Genomic DNA, 24,563 nt, shown 5'->3' with positions numbered 1-24,563 from the left:
AGTTTTGTAACTACCTATGTGATTTCTTGTGTTTTTCCATATCATCGATTTAAACTGCTGAACTAATTAAATAGCCTTGAATTTAAAATTTTTTGCCAAAAAAAACCCAAAAAACAAAACAAACCAAGAAACAGCGCGCGCGCACACACACACACACACACACACACACACACCCCAATCAGCCCCAAATCTCTCAAACCTTTCATTTTGTCAATATGTAAAGCTTTGGGGGGCAGTATGCTCTGAGAGTTGAAGACTTGGGCTCAGAACTAGATAGATGTAGGTTTGAATCCTGGACCTCCCACTTATTAGCTATGCTGTTGTGACAAGTTATAAGGCCTCAGTATATATGTAGGTTTGTACCTGGGCCTTCGTTTGTATATAGCCTTATAGATCTGTGAGGAGTAAATATATTCATGTGTATAGAATGTTTTGGACTCTGCTTGACACAGAGCAATATTTCAGTAGATGTTGATAGTTACATTATTGGGAATCTGGCTCCATTGTGAACAGTCACTTCACTCTCTAGAGACAAGACACTTCTAAGAATTAAATTACTTAGGACTTGGTTTTTCTCTCTCTTCTTGTACCATGCCATTTTATTGAGAAATTAGAAAGCCTTGGGGTGCCTGGCTGACTCAGTCAGTAGAGTATGTGACTCTCGATCTCAAAGTTGTGTAGAGTTAGAGTAGAATTTACTTAAAAAACAAACAAGCAAACAGAAAACTTAAAAAAATATTAAAGGGATGCCTAGAAATTAAATTAAAAGGTGGCTCAGTCTGTTAAGCCTCTCCCTTTGGCTCAGCTCATGATCCCAGGATCCTGGGATGAGCCCTCCATCAGGCTCCCTGCTCACCTGGGAGCCTGCTTCTCCCTCTGCTTGAGTTCACTCTCCCTCTCTCTCTGACAAATAAGTGAATGAAATCTTAAAAAAAAAAAAAAAAAAAGAAGGAAAGAAAGGAAGGAAAGAAAGAAAACGAAATTAGAAAACTGTAACATAATCGATACATTTAAATGTAGGATTAGATATTCACACCCAATTCAAGTGTTCATGTCTGCACTTGAAACGAAAACATGACAACGTGAAGCATGAATACTATGTAATTTGAGTCTGTGGGAAATCTAAGGCCTTAAATCTAGAGATACTATATCAAAGCTGAGGCTAACTTCACCAGACTGTTTTTACCTTAGGGGTTTTATGACTGTATATTTCCAAGGCCTAGTTCAACCCTCTCAAGCAGTAGGTGCTCAATAAATATTGGTAAGGAAGGAATGGTTTATGGAGGAGGTTTAAAGTAAGTCAGGTAATCAAAGATGATTTGACCTTTATAAAAGTATCTCCTGGATTCCCTATGTAAAGGTACAAGAGAAAGAGGGTTGGAAATACTTCTTTCAAAGTGGAGAAATCGAGTAACTTTCCAAATAATAATATAAGCAATAGTACAAGAAACTTCTCTGTTCCATTCCAGTATATTAAAGGCCTGGGACCAGAGGACTTTAAAGCTGGGAGAGGTCTCCTGGGCCAAGACCCTTGTTCTGCAGAGGAGAAAACAGCCTTGGAGAGTTTTAAGTAATTTGTCCAGTCTCAGAAACCTCTCGAACATGTCTTGTCTTTTAATAAGAAAACGAGGTGTAAGCAAGAGTATCAAAGTGGGGTTCTGCTTACTGCAACCGTCCCTCTTGCAGTGCACAATTAACAGGCGCAGGTAGGGACGCAGAAGTTGCACCTTCGTTTCCGTCGTGCCCATGTTAGGATAGCTGGCAAAGCTGACCTAGCTCCTTTGTATTCATTTGTTTAGGGAGCAGGGAGAAGGGCTGGGTAAGGCGCTCTCCGCTGTTAGAGGAGGAGGCAAGACTTCACTGGCGCCCAGCATCAGAGCGCATCTTGAGATAACAAGCAGGATTAGAGGTGGGAAAGACAAACAGGGACAGAATGAATGTGTGTGTGTGTGTGTGTGTGTGTGTGTGTGTGTGGTGGCGGGCTTTGCTAAGCAGTGGGCAAGAGGGTGTGATCAGTTTACTGGAAGATTTAGAATTTTTATTATCAAGACTGAAGTAAACCAAATAAAAACCCAACGCCTCCAGAGACCTGGAAAGTTTGAAGGACGTAGTTCTTCAAACTACTTTGAGGGAGCGGATCCCTGCCTCTGGCGTCCGCGTCCCCCTATCTCCACCCACCGCCCCCAGGACTGAGACACCCACTCGCCGCCCCATCTCGGGCGCGCAGCAGCCCGCGCGTTCCTAGTGCTCCTTCCCTCCCTCCCTCCTCAGCCCGAGGGGAAACGCTGGCTCCAGCAGCGCTCGGGACTCATCCATCAGCCGGGGAGGAAAAGGGGGAGGAGAGAAGAGGCGGGGGGCGGGAGGAGGAGTCTCCCGGCCGCGCGGAGCCCTCGGTGGGGCGGCGGCGGAGGAGCGCCCTTCCCCCCGCGCGCTGATTGCTGTGGCGTCTTGCCCGTCCCCGCCCGCGCGTGTGTGTGAGGCAGAGCGAGTGCGCTGGGTCGGCCCGATGGGGGTAATCGAGGGTTTCGGGGACGCAGAGCGGCGCTTTCCTCTCTCCAGTGAGTGAGGGAGGGACGTCGGCGGCTCTCGTGCCCGGTCGCTTTCCCTGGGCGATTCCCGGAGCGCCCTGCAGGAGGTGAAAGTCCTGGCGGGTCCGGATGGCGTAGTTGTGCCGCGGAGCAGCAGCTGCCGAAGCTCGCGGCCGCCGAGCGCTGGGCGGGGAAACTTTCCTCTGCTCTCTTCCAACTTGCGGCGGGTGGATCTCCGCCTGACACGCCGCCTCCGAGGTACGTGCGGGCCCGGCCCCGCGGCGCTGCAGCCCGCGCCACTAGACCTGCGCCCGTTCCGGCCGCGGGCTCTGCAGGCTGCGCGGTGCTTGTCGGTGCTGCGCGAGGCTCCGTGTCTGTTCGCGGCCGGCGTTGCACCGGCCGCCCGGACCCCCGGGCTCGGGAGGGCGGCGTTGGTGCGGCAGTGTTTACGCTCGGAAGAGCCGGGACCCGTGGCCCGCGGTGCGTGGGGAGCGGCGGTCCTGGGTCGGGTGGGCAGCGCTCGGGGCGATGCGCTGTCCTGGAGGAAGACTCCTGTCCTCGCTCTTCCTCTCCGCGGTTTCTTCCGACACCCGCCGGGCGCGGACCACTTCCACTTGGGCGCGTGACAGCGTGGCGGGAGAGGTTTGTTGTGGGTTTGCACTTATTTGCCGTTGCGTAGGTTGCGCCTTGGGACTAGCGCACCGACGTGAGCGGCGCTCCCCGCAGCAGGCGCCCTCCCGGTGTGGTGCGGGCGGCGCGGAGAGCAGCGCTGCAGCCCGGAGCCCCGCATAGAACGCTCCTCCCTGCTAACAGATTAGCCCATTACCCAGTTCATTTTGAAGAGTTCTCTTAGCCTGTTCATTTGATTAGAACAAACTGGAAGTCTTTGGGCTGTTGCTAGAAGAATCTGCTTCCAGACTTGTTATTAGGGCATTTGCCCACTTTGCAGAATCACGTAGTGTAGGTACCCGGCATTGCCAAGCGTGGTTTACCTTGGCACAGTGGAACCTAATGGATTTAGTGTGTTCTAAAAGAGCTAAGAGAAGAAAATCGCTCATTTCCTTAGCTGGGAAATGGGGATAATAATAGGTCTCATAAAGTCACTGTGAGGATTGAATGATTTAATATATGTAAAGTACTAGCGCCGAGCAAGTGTTAGAACTGCTTGTCCTGAGTCCAGAGGTGATGGGAAACGAGCAGAGGGTAAAGGATGGTAGCAGTGACAGCCTGCGTTGGGGGAACCTTGGGTTTTCTGAACATCTCCCTTAGAAGAAAAGTGAGCGGTTTGGGTGGAAAGAAGTCTCTATAAGGAACGAAGTACGGGTCAAGACTTTTTAATTATCCTGAAGTGGTACTGTAAGGAGCAGTTACTTCACTGTGAAATCAGCTATTTCTCTTGGACAATGATAACTGACGTTCATTGAGCCCAAACTCTGTGTCACTCTCCTGTATGCCTTGCGGACCACTTAAACTTCACACCCGCTCTGTGGTTAAAACACTATCAGCCCCATTTCTCAGATGAGACTGTAGAGGTTAGTTACTTGCTCCAGCTAACCTATTATTTTCTGTTCTGACTCCAGAGCTAGTTGAGTCACCTAGTGCAGCAAGTGCAGTCAGGTTTGGGTGCGGTGAGCCCAGGCGTCTTCCCACGTTGTTCAGCTTTCCATTTTAGTTGGACATATCCCTTGAAACAGGAATAAGGTATCTGTGATTAATTTAGGTGATGTGCTTACTGGGGTGCCACATTGCAGCTCCGAAACCGGATCCAAGTAATTAAAAACAGAACCCTGATTAGTATTAATATGAATCTTTATTCTTAATTTCTTTTATTCTCTACACATTGTCAGAGTTACTTGGCTTCCTTAGGAAACAGCTTGGGGTTGGCACAGGAGGCAGGGAAATAATTCTTACCCCCTTAAGGGCTATTAAAATGAAATGGATTTCATGCCATTGTGTCAGTTAAAGGATGTTGCTCTGTTTCTTGGTGTTCTCTGTTTTTGGCTTTAATTCTGCATTGTTTAGTGTTTCAAGCTTCAGCATATTTTCAGCCCTTCAGTTTGTCTTTGTCATTTGTCAGCTTTAATTTTTCCTGTTTTGATGGAATTGGACCATTACATGGCAGCTTTGCTTAACAACTGTTGATCCAGTTCATGTTTTTAAATATAAAAATCTCCAACTTACTTTTGAACCCCAGCACTTCAAAGGCAATCCCTGGGGAATTCATTGTTATTTTGAGTATTAGCCAATAGGGGGAGTATAACACACCATTGATGTCTATTAGGCACTTAAACCAGTTTTTAGGGTGTTAAACATACATTTCAGAAATGGAAAATGTTGTGGCTTTATCTAGCAAAATCACCAAGTTGCTTTCTGAGTTTACAGTGGAAAGCTGCATTTAATTTCAACTGATTTACAATAAGAATGACCTTGAGGACCAAGCCTATATGTTGGACATATGTCAAGAACTCTGGTGGCTGGACAGACATTAAATACACTTGCACGTGGTTTTTGCCATTTGTTTTCCCTAAGAAGTGTCTTTAAGATCATTTTGTGCACTTTGAATAATATTTCAAGTTATCTAGGAGAACTGGGAGTCCGAAGAGGTCCATTGTGAATCTTTTAAGGATCCTCATTTGTCTTTTGTAGAAAATTGGATGTAGTGAATTTGTTCTCAGGGAGGTTGGTGCACTTAGAATTCTGTCATTATCATTCTTGATCAACATCTTCCACGTGCAATAACAGTCCTGAATAACAGCAATTCTAGGCATTCTTCAGAGGCTTATATTTTAGTAAACAGTAATAGTTCAGAAGTATCCTGTTTGTCTAGTAAAGGTGTGATGTGTCCGTAGACACTCATTCTTATAAATATAATATAAATATTTTTAAGAATTAACATGCTTGGAAATACAGTAAAACTAAGTTTTATTTATTTATTTATTTTTAAAGATTTTATTTATTTGACAGAGAAAACGGGTGCATACGCACAAGCCGGGGGAGAGGCCGGGAGAGGGAGAAGCATGTTCCTGGCTGATCAGGGAGCCTGGTGTGGGGCTGGATTCCAAGACCCTGGGATCATGACCTGAGCCAAAGGCAGACGCTTAACTGACTGAGCCACTCAGGTGTCCCTAAAACTGAGTTTTGAAAAAGGTTTTCAGTCTTTGCCTGCAGTTTTGTAGGACGGTTTCCTTTCTTGTTTCATGTATATCAGGTAGTTTTGACTTTATTTCATTTAGCAAGCTAAGGGCATGTGGATCCTTTTAAAAAATTAACTTTTTTTGAAAAAAGAAAAAGAACTTTTAAATTTAGTCCCTTCTTTATAAATCTCAGCATTGCAATAGTTCCTTCAGGGTAGCATCTTATTTATGATTTAACTTAGTCTTCCATGATCTGATGTACTGCGCTCTTCAGCAACATTTTTCAGCTCCCTACCCTTAATAGGCTTCTGGTTCCTGGTCTTGGAGTTTGGCAAATTAGCTGTCCTCTTTCAAGCCTCTTAAAGCTGGGGGCCAAGATGCCTTAAGGCTTCCTAAGGCTTTGTCTTGGAAAGCCTTTATAGATTGACAGAATGGATTTGCTTAAAAGAAGGTATTGTCCTATTCTTTTTAAGTCTCAAAGGAATTAATCTTTTCCTTTTGATGCAAGCTGAGTTGCTTCTTGTAAAAGTCAGGTGACTTTGCTGAAGGGCAGAATCTGGACCCAAGCGGCCTAGGAATTTGAATGTCCTCTTGAGTATGGCACTGCGAAGGTGGTCACCACTGACTTCTTTAGGACATAACTGACCACTGATTTCCTGGGATGATAAATCTGGAAAGTCCTGACTTTACATTTCAGACTAACAGAACAGTTGGAATTTAGAGGATGACTGGTAAGTATTGATATTGCTGTAATATTTTTTTCTGGGTGAATTTGCTGTCATCTTTTTGAATTACCTCTGTTCTGGATAACCCATCTTGAAAATATTTTTTCCCTTGATTGCTATTGGACAAAAACTTATTATAATTGTCAGGTTCATTAATTAATGGGGACAGTTATCCCCCTTTTCTTCTTTACTTGCTCTTAACAGCTGTTTGAAAATGATTTTATCACTTTCGTACATTGGAGCATTTTCCTGGTGATTTTTAACTTCTGAAATTTTGAAACTTAATATTAAGTACCTTTTGAAATTTGCATAACTCAAGTAAATGCTTTTAGGGGTCTTTACCTTGTAAGTAATCTTGTATCACCTCTAGAAATATGGACAGTTTGGAATGTAAATGAGCAAATCCAGGGGTTATGAAAAGGTAGCCTTCCACAAATAACAGTTAGCCTTTAACTGTTTCAGTAAGAGCTTTTGTGGCTTTTAAAGAAAATTACTGCACCAAGATCCGTGGCAGTAATTTGTCCGGTTCCACATCTTCAGAGTTAACACTTGGAATGACAGCATTGTCTCTTTGTAGCATTTCATAAAATATAGGCTATTGCTAATTTGGTTGGTTTCCAGTCAAGCTGAAATAAATCAACACAGCTTAGAAGGACTTTATAAAAAAATGATCTAGGTCCATTTCCTGGGCTCTGTCCATTTCTAGATTTCTTGTTTTATATCTTTTGAAATAAAACATTTGTTTGTTAACCGACGTTGAGCCTTATTTTCTGTTTGCAAAGCCCTTGCTTAAGATTTAGCCCAGATTTCTGAATATTTTTTCCTTCTTTCAGAGGGAGAGTAATGATTTTTATCTCTCAACCAAGATGTGTACCAATATTTAATTTTTGAAACAACATTTGTAAACATTCTCTTGAGGCCACTCTGATTTGGACCTTGTGCATTTTTTATTCTTTGGTGTTTCTAGGCCAACCTTCAAGACTTCGTAAGAGGATAACTAAGGACATACTTACAAGGCATGATATCTTTTAAAATTGAGATTATTATTGAAGGTCTGAAATAAGAGCCCCAGAGTCATGCCCTTAGGCCATCCTGGTTAAACATAATCATAAGGGAAAAAAGATTAATACTGATGTTGGTGCTGAAACCTTCAAGTCTGGCAAGAGGACTCTGAATTAGAGTGGAGTGTAGCAAAGTTCATTTTTAGGATTTAATGTTAAATTGTTGCCATGGTAATAATTCAGAATTAAATCTAAAATGTTATCTCTATCTTTACTTTATGAAAAAGGATGGTAATACAGAAGCATAGACTCTCCCTATCTCTTAGACACTGGGCTCCAAGGGAGAGGGGGTCAGAATGGGGTGCTGTTTGTAGAGAAGGAAGCGTCTGCTTGTTTGTCCTTCCAAGTACATAATTCATTTCCTTGGTACATGCTGAAGGTCAGGATTTTGTGTGAAATTGCAGATGGAACATTTGTAAAAACACATTTAAGTTAATTAGTCCTTCAGAAAATGATCTTTAGAAAACAGTTTTATAGATGCTAGTCCTTGGGCTTTCCTGTTGATTGGATTGCCCTGGGAGGTCTGCGGCTCTCTAGGTCTGATGACTAACCACCGCTGATGGGTAAGAACACCAAGGACTAGGTGGATGGTCTAGTAGAACTTTGGATTTCTTTCTTTTTTTTTTTTTTTTAAAGATTTTTATTTATTTATTTGAGAGAGAGTGAGAGAGAGCATGAGTGAGGAGAAGGTCAGAGGGAGAAGCAGACTCCCCACGGAGCCGGGAGCCCGATGTGGGACTCGATCCCGGGACTCCGGGATCATGACCTGAGCCGAAGGCAGTCATCCAACCAACTGAGCCACCCAGGCGTCCCTGGATTTCTTTTTTTAAATTCTTATTTACTCTTTTATTAACGGGAAGTTGATGAATGCTTAATTCAGTTTGTTATGTGAAAAGATTTCCTTTTGGGAGTATAATTCTGTTAGCATTTTTAGTGATTTATGTGTTTTGACAGTGTGAAATTGGTCATTGGGTGCAAAAATACACTGCTGCCTATTTGCAAATTTCATTTCATAATTAACTGTATGATGATGGCTGGAGCAGAATGTGGCTTTTTTTTTTTTTAAATTATTGGAAGGTTATTTTAAGTGAAATTCTTAGATTCCAATCTCAAAGCCTTGTGTCTTCTGTGTGGCACTGCCTGTGTTGTTATGAGTGATCTCTTTCTATTTTTCCTTTAGAACAAAACATACTCAAACACAAAACTCTCTTCTGAGTGTCCATAAAGAATAAATGTCTCATTTTGTTGTATTAGACTGTGCAGTTGGCTGGCGAATTAACTTCAGCTTTGAGGGAAAGCACCGTTGACTCATTACATACATTTTGCTTTATTACATTGTAAGGTGTTCCCTATGTGTGTGGGAGAAGTTTCTGATCTTCTAAATGGGCATCTTTACTATTGCTGGTATCTTTCTGTCAAAAAGCCTTTCTTAGCAGACATTCCTTAGTTTTCTTATTCTTTTGTCTTTATAGAGATTGTTATCTGTTGTGTATTCATCAAATACCACGGGAATCATGAAAAAATTACTTAGGATAACAACCAACTTTGTGAATATCCACCAGGCTTTTCTTTTGTATCTGTCATATTCATCCATTATAATTGTTCCCCAACCATTGGATGCATCATGTTTTTGGAGCCGGGGGAAGGATGACCTACTTGATACTTTTCACTTTTTTCTTTTTTTCTCTTGGAGTTGTGCATTTCTCAGTTTGTGGAGTCTTTATTTCATTATTAAAATTTTGCTTTCTAAGATATTCAAGATTTTAATTTCATTCAGTGTGTGGGCTAATAAAGTTTCATGTAGAATCAGTCCTACTAAATTCTTCAAAATAGTTCCAGAAAGCATCCCATTTAGGTACCTTGTTGGGTGTAGGGCTTTTGGTAATGTTAAGATGGGAGATTGGGGCGCCTGGGTGGCTCAGTGGGTTAAGGCCTCTGCCTTCGGCTCAGGTCATGATCCCAGGGTCCTGGGATCGAGCCCTGCATCGGGCTCTCTGCTCAGCAGAGAGCCTGCTTCCTCCTCTTTCTCTGCCTGCCTCTCTGCCTTCTTGTGATCTCTGTCTGTCAAATAAATAAATAAAATCTTAAAAAAAAAAAAGATGGGAGATAACTGAACTCAGAGCAGGATTCTCTTTAGCTTAACTGGGTGGAAAAGGGAGGTTAACATCTAATTCATTAGGACAAAATGAACTTTTGTATAATAATGAGGGATTTAAGTGTTTTCTTTGGAATTAAGATCTGTTTTAAGTAGGTATATAGGTACAAGGTTTGCAAAAGAAACTTTGCTAAGGCTGAGGTTCTGTAGTTGGTAACTCCTGTAACCCCAAAGATCCTGTTCTCTGAAGCCAGGAAAAAGCAGTCTGTTTCCAATTATATATCACAAAAATAGGGAATTTAAGCCAAGGAAAATGATCATTTGGGGGTTGGGTTGCTTTTTTGTGGAGGGTAAATGAGAAAGGACTGTAGATGCACATTAAAAAAGAAATCTGTTAAGTCTTTCTGGTTGGCTCTCAAATTTTTCTCAAGTGTTCTGTATTGGAAGTTAAGAATAAATTTGGGATTAAAAACTTCTCCTTCAGCTCCTTTTTGTTTCTCAGAGTTCTCAGGCAGATTGTGCTGACAATGGCTGGTGTTTTTGGGAGAGGCTTTCCAATCCGAATGGTGTCAGGTCATGGATGCCAGCATCATACCAGGTAGTCAGTGCGGTGGGGTTTTGCGAACACTTTTTACCAGGCTCGAATGCTGCTGAGCATTACTCTGCTGGTGAAGAAAGGCTAAGGATGTTGGGGTGAGAAGCCTAATTGGAATTTGGGTGATGTGTGGGTGCAGATAGTGTCCTCAGTCCTTGTGAGAAGCACCTAGGCTTTTCTGAATGCCTGTGGCTAGTTTCAGGATTAGTGGTCCTACGATACCCAGGTGTTACCTAAGAAATCTCCTTTGCGCTACCAGAAGATCACCCCCAGCAGATCTTAGTTCCTGTTTCTCACACCTTACACCTCCACAGAGTATTGAATAAAACTTTCCTAATGGTGCAGAATCTTTGGTAACAAGGCAGTCTACTGGGGCTCGTGGTATTTGGCTGTTGGCTCATTTCTTCTCACCTTCTGCTGAAGACCTCAGCCGGCTGCAGGCAGGCTCCCACACCCACCCTACGAAGGCGTACCAAGGTGCTAGAAAAGGTGCAAGGTGCAAAATTCATGCTTGCTTTCAGTCAGCATCCCCACTGTCCTCTATCAGGGACCTTTGCTGCTTAACTCTTTCCCCGAGTTTTATCATCTTAGTTTCCCTAGAGCTACTTCTTCTGGTTTTCCCCTTTCCTTCCCCATCTCTCTTCAGGTTTCTTTTCCAGTGCTTGATCCCTATGTGTTGGCATTCTCCAAGGTTCTCTCTTTCCCTTTCCCTTCTCTTCTCAGTTTACATTTTGTTGTTCATATTTCCATGCCTCAATGGCCACGTCTGTACCAGTAACTTCCAGTTTTATATTTCATACGCTTATTTCCAGCAGCTACCCGGTGGTTCTGTAGGTCTTTCTGTTTAAACCAAGTCCCAGACCCAACACACTATTTCTCTGTGGTCCCCAGTCTCAATCCTTCATTTCCTCTGTCAGTAAATGGTACCAGTTACCAAGCGAGGAGCCTCAGGCACACTAAACTGCCTTCTGCTTACTTCTCTGAGCTGAATAAGACCAGTCACACGCGGCTTACCTTTTTAGCAGATCTCAGCTGACCTTTTCTTCTCCATTCCCAAATCATCATTTCATCTGCACTGTTGCGCAGCTCCTTCAGTTAATTTTCCTGGCTTCGACATCTCTGTTTCCAACAATTCATCCATTTCGGTTGGTACCTTTTAAAACACAAATCTGTGTTTTCATTTCTTACATTTTAAAAATCACTGCTGTTCCATCATCCTTGGCACAAGATGTCCACTTACTAACAATGTAGCCTCAGCCTTCTTTTTCAGGCCATTTCTCTTTCCACTTCTTCCTGAACCTCACTATGCCCATACCAGAGTCCTTATGGTTTCCAGAGCGTGCCACGTGCTCTCATGCTCTGAAGCCTTTGAACTTGTCTCTCCTTTAGCGTCCCCTCCCTTCCCTTCTCTGGTCGTCTCTTGCTTCCTCATCCAGGCTTTCTCTCTCTGCTGTCAGTGTGGTGAAGCCACACATGGCTCCTCCTGGCAGGTGGGTTAGTTGTTTCTTCCCTTAATTTCTCTCACAGGATTTCTGCTACCTCCCGAGAACTTTTTTTCTTTCTCTGCCAGATTGTGGACTTCCTAGAGCAGGATCGAGCCCCATCATCTCTGTACCTTGAAAGTGTGACATGAGCTTGGCATATAACATATATTGTCAGATTGAATTCTTCATCTCACTTCCACTTCAGCTAAAGGTTTGGGGAGAGATGAGGCTTACAGTGGATATAAACTGTAACTGTATAGAAAATGCAAAGGAAATAAACTCAGAATCAGAGAGTTTAGGGTTAGAGTGGCTGTTAGAAATAATCCCAAGTCCCTCTGAAGATGAGAACAGCCAGGTACCTGGGTCACACAGCTGGGGAGTAGTTCTTCCTTTCTTATTTCTCTGCAGTATATTCCACCCAATAGCCAGAGTGGCTCTGACAAAGCCGAAGTCAGATCCTGTCATTCCTCTGCTTAAAATACTCTTATGTTCTGTCTTTCTCAGTGTAAAAGCCAGAATCTTTACAATAATCTATAAAGTTGCAGACAACCAGCCGTGACTCCCTTGGCGATTACCTCTTTGACCTCACTGTTGTGCACTCTGGTCTACTCTCTGTGTTCCAGCATCCTGGCATGTTTGCTGTTCCCTGAGCGTGACAGACATGCTATCTCAGGACCTTTGCATGTGCTGTTTCCTTTGCTTGGAATGTTTTTCCCTTAGATATCTACAGTTCACTTCCTGTAGGTCCTTAACCCTAAACAAAGAAATAAACCAAACCAAGGACCCCCAAAATTTCCTTTCCTTCTTCTCTGTTTTGTTTTCTTAGCATTTATCTCTATCTCATATACAATTACATATATTTATAATTTGTCTCCTCTCACTAGAAGGTAAGCTCCATGAGGGGGCAGGGCTTTTTATGTTTTTTTTTTTTTCCCTGTTGAATCCCTGTACTTGGAGCAGTGCTGGTATGGAGCAGGCACTTGATAAATACTTGTTAGATGAATAAATGAATGAGATGATCTCATGGATTTCTTACAGCCCCAGTTAAATGTATACTTAAGGCATTACAAAGGGAAAACTATCGGGTCTGTCTAGAAGGAGGAGAATCTGATTCAAGACCTGTCATACTAGAACATTGACCTCTTTTTAATTGACTGAAAACAGCAACCATGGGCTCTCCCCAGCCTTACAAGTGGTTTGGGAAGATTCCCAGTTTACCTCTCACAGGCTTGGGCTTGCCGTGGTTTGTCTCTGCCTGTGATTTGCCCTTTAACCCATTGGGTTGCACAGATGAAAAGTAAACATAGCATTAAAGAAAAGAGCAGGGGGAGAGGGTATAGGGCAGAGGAGCGGAGTTTCCCGGTGGCCCTGACATCTTCCTTTGGCTCTGGGCCCATCCACAGGGCCACTCACCGTACCTTCCTGATTGCTTCAGGGCTGTGCTCTAAGGAACAGTCTAGGGACTGCCAGGCCAGATGACTCCTGAATTTTGCTTTGATGTTCTAATTTCTTTGAAAAGAAACACTAACTTTAATCCAAAAGGACAACGGAGAAAGTTTTTTTTGTTTTGTTTTGTTTTTTTGTTTTTAAATTAAATTATGTCCTAATTTTGAAGAGAAGTTTAACCCTTCTCAAGATGGGGTTGAAATTACCACCAGCTTCTGTCAGTGATGCTAGTGAGGAGTCGAGACTGGTGAGATCTGTTTTATGAAACCAATGACTTAAATCCAAGGGACGGTGAGTTACAGTTCTGAAGAAGCATCTGATTTTTGGAGATAGGGGTTATGTTGAATGAAGAGCATAATTTGTATTAGTGTAACAGGGATTTTAGAATGATTTGCCTCCTTCTCTTTTTGTGATAACATCAGTGTGCTTCCCACAGAGTCCTCCTCATCAGGACAGGAAGTCCAGCTAAGGAAGTGGAAGGCTTAGGAGGAAGTTATTGGCCATGTACAAAACTAACAGCATAACTTAACTCTCAGATTCAAAACTATCAAACTGAAAATAAATTGTCTTGAACGTAGATGTTATCGATGATCTAGTTAAAAATCATAGCCACCATTTCCTGAAACCTAAGAACATACTAGGTATTAAGTACTTTCTGTGTTACTAATTTACTTAATTCTAGTAACAACCCCATTAGGGAAATAGAATCATTATTTCTACCTTATAGCTGAGACTTGGAGGTATTTAGTAAGCTCCCCACAGCTACACTGGTAGGAAGAGACAGGGCAGGGATTTGAACCCCGATCGGCCGGGGGGTGGTCCCCATACTTTCTGCCGTACTGTGCTGGATGTAGTCTGCTTTGCGAACACACGAAGTGTGTACTCCCAGTAGGGCCTTTACACTCACTCTCCCCTCTGTCTGGGATGCATTTCTTTCATAGCTGTCCCTCACCCCTCTGCTCAAATGCCAGCTCATCTGTAAGGCCCTCTGATAGGGTTCTGGTAACCAGTTCCACTGTGTGTTCGGGGAGGGAGGAGCTACTGTTTGTAGTATCAAGAGAATCAGGCAGACCTGGGCTCAGACGCTATACCAGGACTTACTAGCTGGTGACCCTTGGGTGGTTGAGCCTCTTAAAGTCTCACTTTTCTCACTATAGAGTGAAGGATCTTCTTGGGCTGTTGACAGGATGAAATGAGAAATTGTGAAAAACACAGTAGGTGCTCAGTAGGTGGTAGCTGAGATATTTTGTGGGGTTGGAAGAGGAGTGTGTTAGCTCTAATAGGAAGGGGAATGTGGAATAAAAACATGAACAACCACAGAGTAATTACAAAGCAGCATGTGGACAAGTCTTGGCTGTGCTACTAACTAGCTGTGTAACGGTGGGCCAATCACTAAGTCTTTCTAATTCCTGGTTTGCTAATCTGTAAAATTAGAGGGCTGGAGTGGATGTTATCTATTTCTAACGTTCTGGGTCAGCTCTGGGTAGAAGATAACATGGAACAAATTATACACAAAATGTTAAGGAGACTGTTCACAGGTGGATGGGATTAATTGGAATGGTTTTTAGAATTAGGTGAGGGGAATGAGTAGAGTTCATGGAGTTTAAGGAATAGAATAAAAATGGCAGGTTTTTTTTTTTTTTAAAGATTATTTATTTATTTGTTTGAGAGTTAGAGAGAAAGAGCACAGGAGAGGCAGAGGGAGGGGGTACAATAGGCTCCCCGCTGAGGAGGGAGCCCAACGTGGAGCTTGATCCCAGGACCCTGAGATCAAGACTTGAGCTGAAGGGAGATACTTAACCAACTGTGCCACCCAGGTGACCCCACAATGCCAGTTTTGATAAGATGGGCACATCTGACAAAATTCAGGTTTTCTGTGCCTTCGCTGCTCAGAAGATAATGATTTAAATATTTTTTGTTTATACAAGCTATGTATTAAAAATAGGTACTATAGTATTAGTATTTTATTTACACTTACGTTGTCAAATTGAATGTTTTCCTTGGAGAATACTTTCCCATTTTGTGAAATCATTTGTACTAGCCATCACATGATCATGTATTTCAAATTTCCACAAGCGTATTTGAAGTCTAATTTTATAGGAGGGATTCAGGATTAGTTGTTAGTCCATATAATGACAGTTATACATAAGGTATAGAATAAAATATGTTCTTGTTTAATCTCTTAGTATTGGAGATGAAGAAGTTAAAGCCCAGAATGGAGTGACTTGTCTGGACTTGTAAAACATGTTGGTGCCAGAACTCCTATCTTGCCTGTTCCTTTGAAGCTGCTTGAGGCATAAGTTCTTTCTTAGACACAGCTCTTATTTGTTGGTTTATCACTTATTATTGAGGAACATTTTGATAAGTCGCCATCCTTCCATACTTTTAACTGTAATGTACGCAGTCATGTTTTATACTTGCTACCCACTGTGGTACCATCATTGGATGGCTGCTATATGCCCAATAGGTAGGCTGTTACTATTACCAGCTGGACCGAGATCCTTCTCCGTAGGGTGAACAGATGCAGGGAAGCCATACCTGGAAGGAAATAATCACATAAACATTTACCTGCAGAGTTGACTTTCACTACATTCCAGGTGTCTGAGTTTTACTTCCTCTGAGGCAATCCTAGGAGGCTTCCTTAAAGAAGTAGTGCTCATACACGGAGTTAAGACTGAAGATCGTGGTAAGCAGCCGTGTCAGGGAGACTATGGAAGGTCACTGAGTTCCAACACAGTTGGAACACTCTTCTGGAAGCAAGGGCGTGGTCCTTTAGTGGGGCAGAATTGAGGCAGGTGTGGCTGGAGCACGTGGAGGATAAGCTCAGACTAAGGAGGCAACATCCAGCAGTCATGGGAAGGGTTCTGGTTTTCATCCTTGACAGTAATGGGTGACCATTGAAGGGTTTTAATTCTTAATGTTTCACATGCCTAAGCTGCTGAGCCCTCTCTTTACCAAATAATATCAGTGAAATAATTGAAATGTTATCTATTGAGGGATTATCCCCATTTAAGAGATATAATATTATCTTGTAAATCAATGAGAGGAAGAAAAAAATAAGAGCTTAATTGCAGTTAGCAGAATAGAATAGTCTATTGCTGAATTGTTTACTTTGAATTCATATTATTTGCAGAATCCCTGTGAATATAAATAATCATGTGACTAAAATATTTTAGTAAATTACTATATATTGTACAAAATAGTCTTATGGGGGTCCCCAGAGGTTTTTTAATGGCTTAGTGCTTGCTTGCTAGTGCCTAAAGGATGATGGCTCATGTCCTGAGGATATTCAGATGTGCTGACTTTTGCTGGAATAATTGCAGCTTCATGATTTAATCAGCCCTTGTGGTGATAGCTGATTCCTCACTCCAGGCAACTTGGTTGGCGGCGGTGCCAGGCTGAGTTCCTCAGCCTTCGGCTAAACCCCTGAAGCTAATTTGGGTATCATAAGGTAGAGTCTAGGAAGGCCATGCAGCCAGATCCCTGTAACTTACACCAGAGTTCTTCAGACAGTAGCTTTACCACACTTTCAGAACAGCTTTGCAATATTATGACTATCTTTAGGGCTCCAATCTTATATTGGGTTTGGAGTCATTGTTTTTTGGTAACGTAGGTATTTTTTTTTAGATTCTAGACAATGAAGTCTAATCCCCAAATGAATACAAATTTGATATAAACTGTATTATTTTGCTGCTAGTAGTTTACTTGGTATTTTGAAAGTCTAGGGGTATTTTATTTTATTTTGTTATTTATTAAAGATTTTATTTATTTATTTGACATACAGAGATTACAGGCAGAGAGATAGGCGGAAGCAGGCCCCCTGCTGAGCAGAGAGCCAGACAAGGGGCTTGATCACCTCTGCCGAAGGCAGAGGCCTTAACCCACTGAGCCACCCAGATGCCCCAAAAGGCTAGCGGTATTTTAACCGGGGGAAAAAACCTCAGTGACTATTTTTGTTTTTTAAATGCACTGTGTGGGCCTGGTATTGTTTTAGGTACCATCCCCATATTCTAGCTCACATATTACAATCAGAATGTCATTAAAATCTTACAGATAAGGGGATGGCAGAGGCTGTCCGACCTAACACGTCTGGTTAGGCCTAGTTTAGAGTTCCCAGGTACCGTTCTCTATTAATTTTAGCTTAAAATTATAAGCAACAGAAATCTTTGAATGCAGAAATATTAAATGTGAAAGGTGGTTCTTGCAATATTGCAAGGATGGGTGAACAATCCTAGTTAGTGAACTTGAATAAAATGTTGTCTTTTGCAACAATGTGGAATATTTCCGTGCCCACCCTCTCCTTTCTGCCATATTTTGCTTGGGCAGTGAGATCTGTTGTGCTTGGGATAGACAAGAGGGGCTTTTAAGGACTAGACTGAAGGTCAGCCCCAAGGGAACTAAAGATGCTAGGGCCAGCCACAGATGTGCTGGTCACACTCTCAGTCAAGAGTGAGGGTGGGCCAGGCCCTGGAGGTGCCGGGGAGAGTAAAGTCCAGCTTTTTGGCACATCTTGTAACCTCTGTGCCTGCTGCCTTTCTTGCCATTGAGTCTTCATGTGGAATTCCTTCCCATATGTAAGGTAGTTCAAAAGTAATTCTTTTTTTTCCTGCCACCGACAGCCACAGAATGTTGGTATTTTAAATGAATCTTAGGCCTCAGGATCATTCTCTATGGTAGAGATAGTCAACTGACAAATAGTGATAGCTTATCTGCTGTTATGTATATAATTTCATTTGATTCTTGGAGTGACCCTGTGATGTAAGTAGGGTTAGTTTCATCTTAAAAATAAAGAGATGGGGTTGAGGGTCCTGGGTGGCTTAGTCAGTTAAGTGTCTTGACTCATGATCTCAGGGTCCTGGGATCTAGTCCTATGGTGGGGCTCCTTGCTCAGCAGGGAGCTTGCTTCTCTCCCTGTCCCTACCCCCTACTCATGTGTGCACTTGTGCACACGCTCTCTCAGATAAATAAATAAAATCTTTTTTTTTTAAAGATTTTATTTATTTATTTGACAGACAGAGTTCACAAGTAGGCAGAGAGGCAGGCAGAGAGGGGAAAGCAGGCTCCCTGATGAGCAGAGAGCCTGATGCGGGGCTCGATCCCAGGACCCTGAGATCATGACCTGAGCCGAAGGCAGAGGCTTTAACCCACTGAGCCACCCAGGCGCCCCAAATAAATAAAATCTTAAAAAGAAAAAAACACAACTGGGCCTGCATTCCGATCTAAGCCTCTTTTCTTGTCTGATCTGGTATGAGCCTTTTAAAAATTTTTAAAAAATTTTTTAAAAGATTTTATTTATTTGACAGACAGAAATCACAAGTAGGCAGAGAGGCAGGCAGAGAGGGGGAGGCAGGCTCCCTGCCAAGCAGAGAGCCCGAGGTGGGGCTCGAACCCAGGACCCCGGGATCATGACCTGAGTCTAAGGCAGAGGCTTCAACCCACTGAGCCATCCAGGCACTTCGAGCCTTTTTTTAAAATTAAAGATTTTAGGGGCGCCTGGGTGGCTCAGTGGGTTGAAGCCTCTGCCTTCGGCTCAGGTCATGATCCCGGGGTCCTGGGATCGAGCCCCGCATCGGGCTCTCTGCTCGGCGGGAGGTCTGCTTCCCCCTTTCTCTCTGCCTGCTTCTCTGCCTACTTGTGATCTCTGTCAAATAAAAAAAAATTTTTTTTTTTTTAAATTAAAGATTTTATTTGTAAATAATCTTCACACCCAACGTGGGTCTCCAACTTACAACCCCAGGATCAAGAGTCACAAGCTCTATCAGCTGAGCCAGCCAGGTGCCCCTCTGTTGTGTCTTGATGGATCTTGCATGCACTGTGGGCTCCCTTCAGTCTGTTCTCCATAGGGTGCTCAAGGAAATCTTAGTTTATTTTTAATTTTTATTTTTTCCAATTATATTGAGATTAATTGACACAAAGCATTGTATAAACGTAAGGTGTAAAATGTGAAGATGTATGTGTGTATATACATACATATATATATACACACACATATATGTATATATGTATATATAGAGAGATATATACATACATGTATAAATGATCACAATAAGTTTACTTAATGTCCATCACCACACTTAGTTACAAATTTCTTTTCCTGTGATGAGAACTTTTAAGATTTACTCTCTTAGCAACTTTCACATATACCATACAGTATTGTTAACATGTGGTCATCATATTGTATATTATAGCCCCAGGACTTCATTTATCATATAACTGATGTTTGTACCTTTTGATCACCTTCTCCCACTTCCCCTACCCCTTACCTCTGGTAACCACCAGTCTGTTCTCTGTTTCTTTTCTTTTCTTAACTTGACTCCACACCCAGTGTGGAGCCCAATGTGGGTCTTGAACTCACAACCCTGAGATCAAGACCTGAGCTGAGATCAAGAGTCAAATGTTTGACTGACTGAGCCACCTGGGTGCCCTTGTCCCGTTTCTATGAGTTTGGCTTTTTAGATTCTGCATGCAAGTGAGCTCATATACTATCTGTCTTTCTCTGTTTGACTTACTTCACTTAATATAATGTCCATGGGGTCCATCCATGTTGTTACAAACGCAGGATTTCCTCTGTGTGTGTGTGGCTGAGTAGTATTCCATTGTGTATATATACTGTATTTCCTTTATCTATTTATCTTTTGATGGACATTTAGTTTATTTTCAGGTCTTGGCTGGAACATAGGGGTGCAGGTATCTCTTCAGCATAGTGATTTTATTTTCTTTGGCTATATACCCAGAAGTGGAGTTGCTAGAGTATATGGTAGTTGTATTTTTAATTTTTTGAGGAATCTCTGTACTGTTTTCCATAGGGCTTGTACCGGGAAAAAAAAATTTTTTTTTAGAGTACAGTCTATGTCCAACATGGGGCTTGAACTCATGATCCTAAGATCAAAAGTCGCGGCTCTGCCAAATGAGCCAGCCCAGTGCCCCTGTCCTGGGGAAATCTTAACTCAGTAGATCCCACCACCTCCCTGCTTAAACCCTTTCTTAAACTTTATTCCTCTCCTTTTCCTTTCAGGTTTACAGCCTTGCTCCCTCCAGCATCAGGGAACTGTAATGGTTCTTCTGCCTGTAATGTCATCCCTCACTCTTTTAAACCTCTACTTATCCTTCAGGTTGTGGGTACTTTTCCTCTAGAGCTCTTCTTACAGCGTCTGATTACAAATTTGTGAGTATTGGTCGATTTATTTCACCAGACTTTAAGGCCATGAGGACAAAGAACATATCTCTTTGCTTGGCCATTATCTTCCCATGGCATAGAGTAAACAATGACTAAAGACTTACTGAAGGGGGAAATGAAGCTCAGGAAATTAAATATCTTGCCTAATGTAACAAATGGTGTTACTTCTATTAGAATATAAGCTCCATGAAGGCAGAGTTTTTGGCTCCTTTTTTCACTGTTGTATCCTTGGCATCTTCAACAGTGCCTGGTTTATAGTAGTCAATATTTGTTGACTATTGAGTGTGAATGCTATTCTAAAGATTTTTTTTAATGTTTTTATTTTTACTTTTATTTTTTTAGAGAGTTAACTCATTTTGGAGAGAGTGAGGCAGGGGAGGGAAAGAAAAACTTAAGCACGCTCCCAGCTGAGCGTGGAGCTGAGCGTGGAGCCTGACACGGGGCTCAATCTCATGATTCTGAGATCACGACCTGAACTGAAACCAACAGTTGGATGCTTAACTGACTGCACCACCGACGTGACTGGATGCCAGAGATTTCTTATCCAAGCCCAGGACTTTTCCCCTTGTGCCATATCTGTCTGAAAATGGGGATTTGGAATTACCAGTTTCTCTTTATAGTAGAGAAATCTGAGAATTGCTGTTGTGATTCAGTAAGGTGGCTTTGCTTTTTCTGTGTACAGGTCTCGAAGGGCATCCAAATGTCATTAGACAAACAACAGTATCTCTTCTACATCCTGTAAACCCCTTTTTACAGGCTGCCAAGCTAGATACTGATGTCATCCATCCTGCCTCATTTCTGAATCCCCTGAATAACATGTTGAATAACCATCAGAACTGTTCCTCTACCAGCTTTTATTTAACCGTTTGCAGACTTCACAGTATATTTCTCTCTCCAAAATTCACTTACACGTCAGACCAGAAACTTTTTAATGTTCTGTTAAAAAATAATGTCATGCTTAAGGTACCAGAAACTCAGGTGTTTATTTACCATCTGAGCTTAGGGAATGATAATTTTTTTTTTTTATTCCACTCAATATATCTCTGTCTTGAAGATCTTCAAATTTGTTGAATATTTTCCTGAATAGTCTTGGTGTGAAGATACGACAATGCACAGGCTTGTGCTTCATCTTGTCTTTTGCAGTTTTCAGAGTACTTGGAGTCACACAGCATTACCAAGGATTCTTTATTTGTTAAAGTTGCCACCTAGAGTCCTGAAGTCAAGTCACTTTGTGATCAGTAGCGATTTGTACAGAGGGTATATGTCAACCTGGAAGTCCCCTCGTCCAGTGGCAGCCCCAGCAGGCTTCTCCCTCTCTTGGAAAAACTGTTCTGTTTTCAGAGATTGAGAATTGCGAGGGAGAAGATGGTTCCTTGTTTGTGGTGAGGGACCTGGTTCTGGGAGGGAGAGCCTGTCATGGGAAGACCTAGTTTCTAATCTCGGCATTGCCGTGTTACCCTGGGCAAGCGCGGGGCTGGGAGTTTGGGTGCTTCTTGTCAATGAACTCATGTTGATCTCTTCCAGCTTTAAAAGCTGTTACTTACCTCTAGCACGCCAGTTCCTTTAATTGAGAAATTGATCCCCTCCAAGTTCATTGTAAGTTCTGATCTTAAATAATCTCATGTAGATAGCCAGCTGTGTTAGACATGTAAGGGGAAGTTAGTAATTTCTCTTGCTGGCTTTTAGCCTATTGCCAGACATCATTTTACCACGTTTTTCCTCTAAGAGAAAGTTATGCTTTTCTAAAAAAACATTCCGATCAACCCAGGGAATGCTGTTCCCAACCAGTTCCTTTTGAACACTGGTGTAACCCATGATGGATTTCATTTGGGGAGGGATTTTTCAGCTAATCCTGCTCTTACCTGTGCATATTATTAGATCACTAGGGAATGTGGGGCAGCATGCTCCGTGTCATGGCCTCAGAAATAGACACAGAGGAGCGCTGAAATTAGAAGAATTCAGATCACATTCGTGTGTGCGTGTGCGTGTGTGTGCGTGCATGTACATTTTATGTCTGTTAAGCTCTCAGAATTTTTTTTCTGCTCATTTGTAGATACTGAAAGTACTGGTACCCTTTGTGCGGAACACATTGCTTTGCAGTGTGAACGAACTGACTTGCACAGTGGACCCGAAATTATTCTTTCAAGATCACGGAGTACCTTATTTATATTTCTAAAGGAAGCATTTAGTTTATAAGGTCCAGAGATATTCAGTGGGTTTAGAAACTTCGGTTGGGGAGTCCCTGCTCTTTGCAAATTGAATGTGATCTAACCTGTTAGAAAGAAAAGAGGAGTTTGTATTTCCTCAGGTTATATTTCAGATCTACAGCTTTCTGGGAGCCTTGATCATCCAGCATCCTTCGCGTTGGGGAGCTGATCCCTGGGTTGTACATTGAGGTGCTGATGTGTGCAAGTCTTGGCCGGAATCAGAGTTCCACAGAATGGGAGTGACATGCTCCCTTTTTTATTCTCCTCTGCCTTAGGATCCTGTCACCACATTGAGAAGATTAGACAAAAACTCTGTGCAGTTTATTTTCTTTTTGAACAAGTGACATTACGGAGGGACTTTTAAGCTAAAAGAAGAAAAACTCCCTCTTTGTTAGAAGCAGCAGTGTGTAGTTTCAACTTGTCTTGGACTTCCTCGGAGATGTTTTAAGATCCGGCATAAACTTGCTGTGGTTTGCCTTTGGGCATCAAACTGTTTAGCTTGGCTCCCTTGTATCTGTAATTGCTGCATTTTAATAATTGCCCAATATTCTTGTCAGCAATTTGCAGTCTATATTTTTAATAGAACTTTTTGCCTTTCTTTCCACAGGTTCATTCAGACCTGGTTTAAGCCCCTGGATTAATGCTCACAGTCCCACAGACCCTCTGCAGCTGTGGGCAGGGGGGGACATAAGCTCATTAAATATTCCCACAAGCCTCGTGCTGGTTATAGTTTATGTGCTCCATAAAAATCCTCTGGGAAGCCATCTTCTTCTGAGATCTCCTTTCAGGGTTTTGCTTTATGAAAATTGTTCTTAGCATTTGCTGAAATAGCATATTCCTTTGGAGAGAGTTTTCCTTATCTACTCATTCAGGAAATTTAATTTTTTAAAGGGGAAAAATAAGGTCAAATTCTCTTTGCTCTCATTGACTTTTTTTTTTTTTTTTAAAGACTTCATTTATTTGAGAGAGAGAGAGCAAGAAAGCATGAGTGGGAGAAAGGGCAGAGCGGGAGGGAAAGGAAGAGAGAGAATCTTTCAAGCAGCCTAATGCAGGGCTTAGTCTCAACCCTAAGATCATGACCTGAGCTGAAACAAGAGTCGGATGCTAAACGGACAGCCCTGCTGTCATTGACTTTTTAAGTTCGCAGAGGAGACTTCCATTGCATTTGAGTTGATCTGAAGTTACGGTGACAGCAGTGTTGGACTTAGAGGGATGATTGAAGTCAATTTCATCGTTTCCAAAATTATCTAATTAGACAGTTTTTGAGACAAGACACCACTGTGCCATTAATGACTTGTGCCTCTACTTACCTGGCAATTTTGTGCTTTTCGTGATTCCACTCTTTAGCTCACCTCCTTTTTGTGTCTGTTGAAGTATTCATTTTTTAGTAAACAAAAGATTTTGAACTGACTTTATAGTAGTTTCGGATTACATAAATAACCACACCCTAATTTCTCCATTTTGTTGGTATAAATATACCTCAAAAGGAATGGACAAGTAACATTTATTGATTGCTTATTATATGTTCTGCACTGTTATAAGCTTTATACACCCATAAACAAACACGTGCGTGCGAGATAATACAGTCCTTGCATACAGTGACCCATACAGTAGATTCGCATGTAGAATCGTCTGCCCAGCATAACCACTTGGTAGTGGATTCATACCTAGGCAGAATCTTAACTGCCATCGTAATCCATTTTCTGTTCATGCTAGGCTTTTAATCACTGTTGTACATCAAGACTGACTAGCAGTACCTCCTGTGTATATGATAATTTAGTTTCAAGGCATATATAAAAAATTATTTTGGATGTTAGAACTTTATTATTATTTCTGGGTCTTACAAAACCCCAACATAGTAGAAAACTCAAATGGGAATCAGTGACAAGGTTCCTGTGCCTTCCTACCAGTCTCCCCCAATCGTCCTCTTTCCCTTCTTACAGGCAATTAGTGTACTACTGAAAAGAGCCCTTTTTAAAAAAAATTTTTTTTTAGAGAGGGAAGGGGGTCAGGGCAGAGAGAAAGGGAGAGAGAGAATCTTAAGCAGGCTCCATGCCCAGTGTGGAGCCCAGTGCAGGGCTCCATCCATAGCCCTGAGATCATGACCTGAG

The 24,563-nt window shown here is 42.3% G+C and overlaps 1 protein-coding gene across 2 annotated transcripts in view; it reads left to right on the top strand.

The window, feature by feature from the left end:
- Positions 1-2,670: 2,670 nt before the first annotated feature.
- The window catches only part of TGFBR3 (transforming growth factor beta receptor 3), a 203,270-nt gene continuing 181,377 nt past the window's right edge, over positions 2,671-24,563 (top strand). For both annotated transcript variants that reach the window (XM_032867117.1, XM_032867116.1), the window contains exon 1: positions 2,671-2,786. The gene's annotated coding sequence lies outside the window, so the exon portion shown is untranslated. The remainder of the gene's footprint in view (positions 2,787-24,563) is intronic.

The sequence above is a fragment of the Lontra canadensis genome, unplaced genomic scaffold, assembly GCF_010015895.1.
Source record: "Lontra canadensis isolate GAN:19392208 unplaced genomic scaffold, GSC_riverotter_1.0 scaffold33, whole genome shotgun sequence".
Taxonomy (NCBI): Eukaryota; Metazoa; Chordata; class Mammalia; order Carnivora; family Mustelidae; genus Lontra; species Lontra canadensis.
This window is presented reverse-complemented; position numbering and strand designations above follow the sequence as displayed.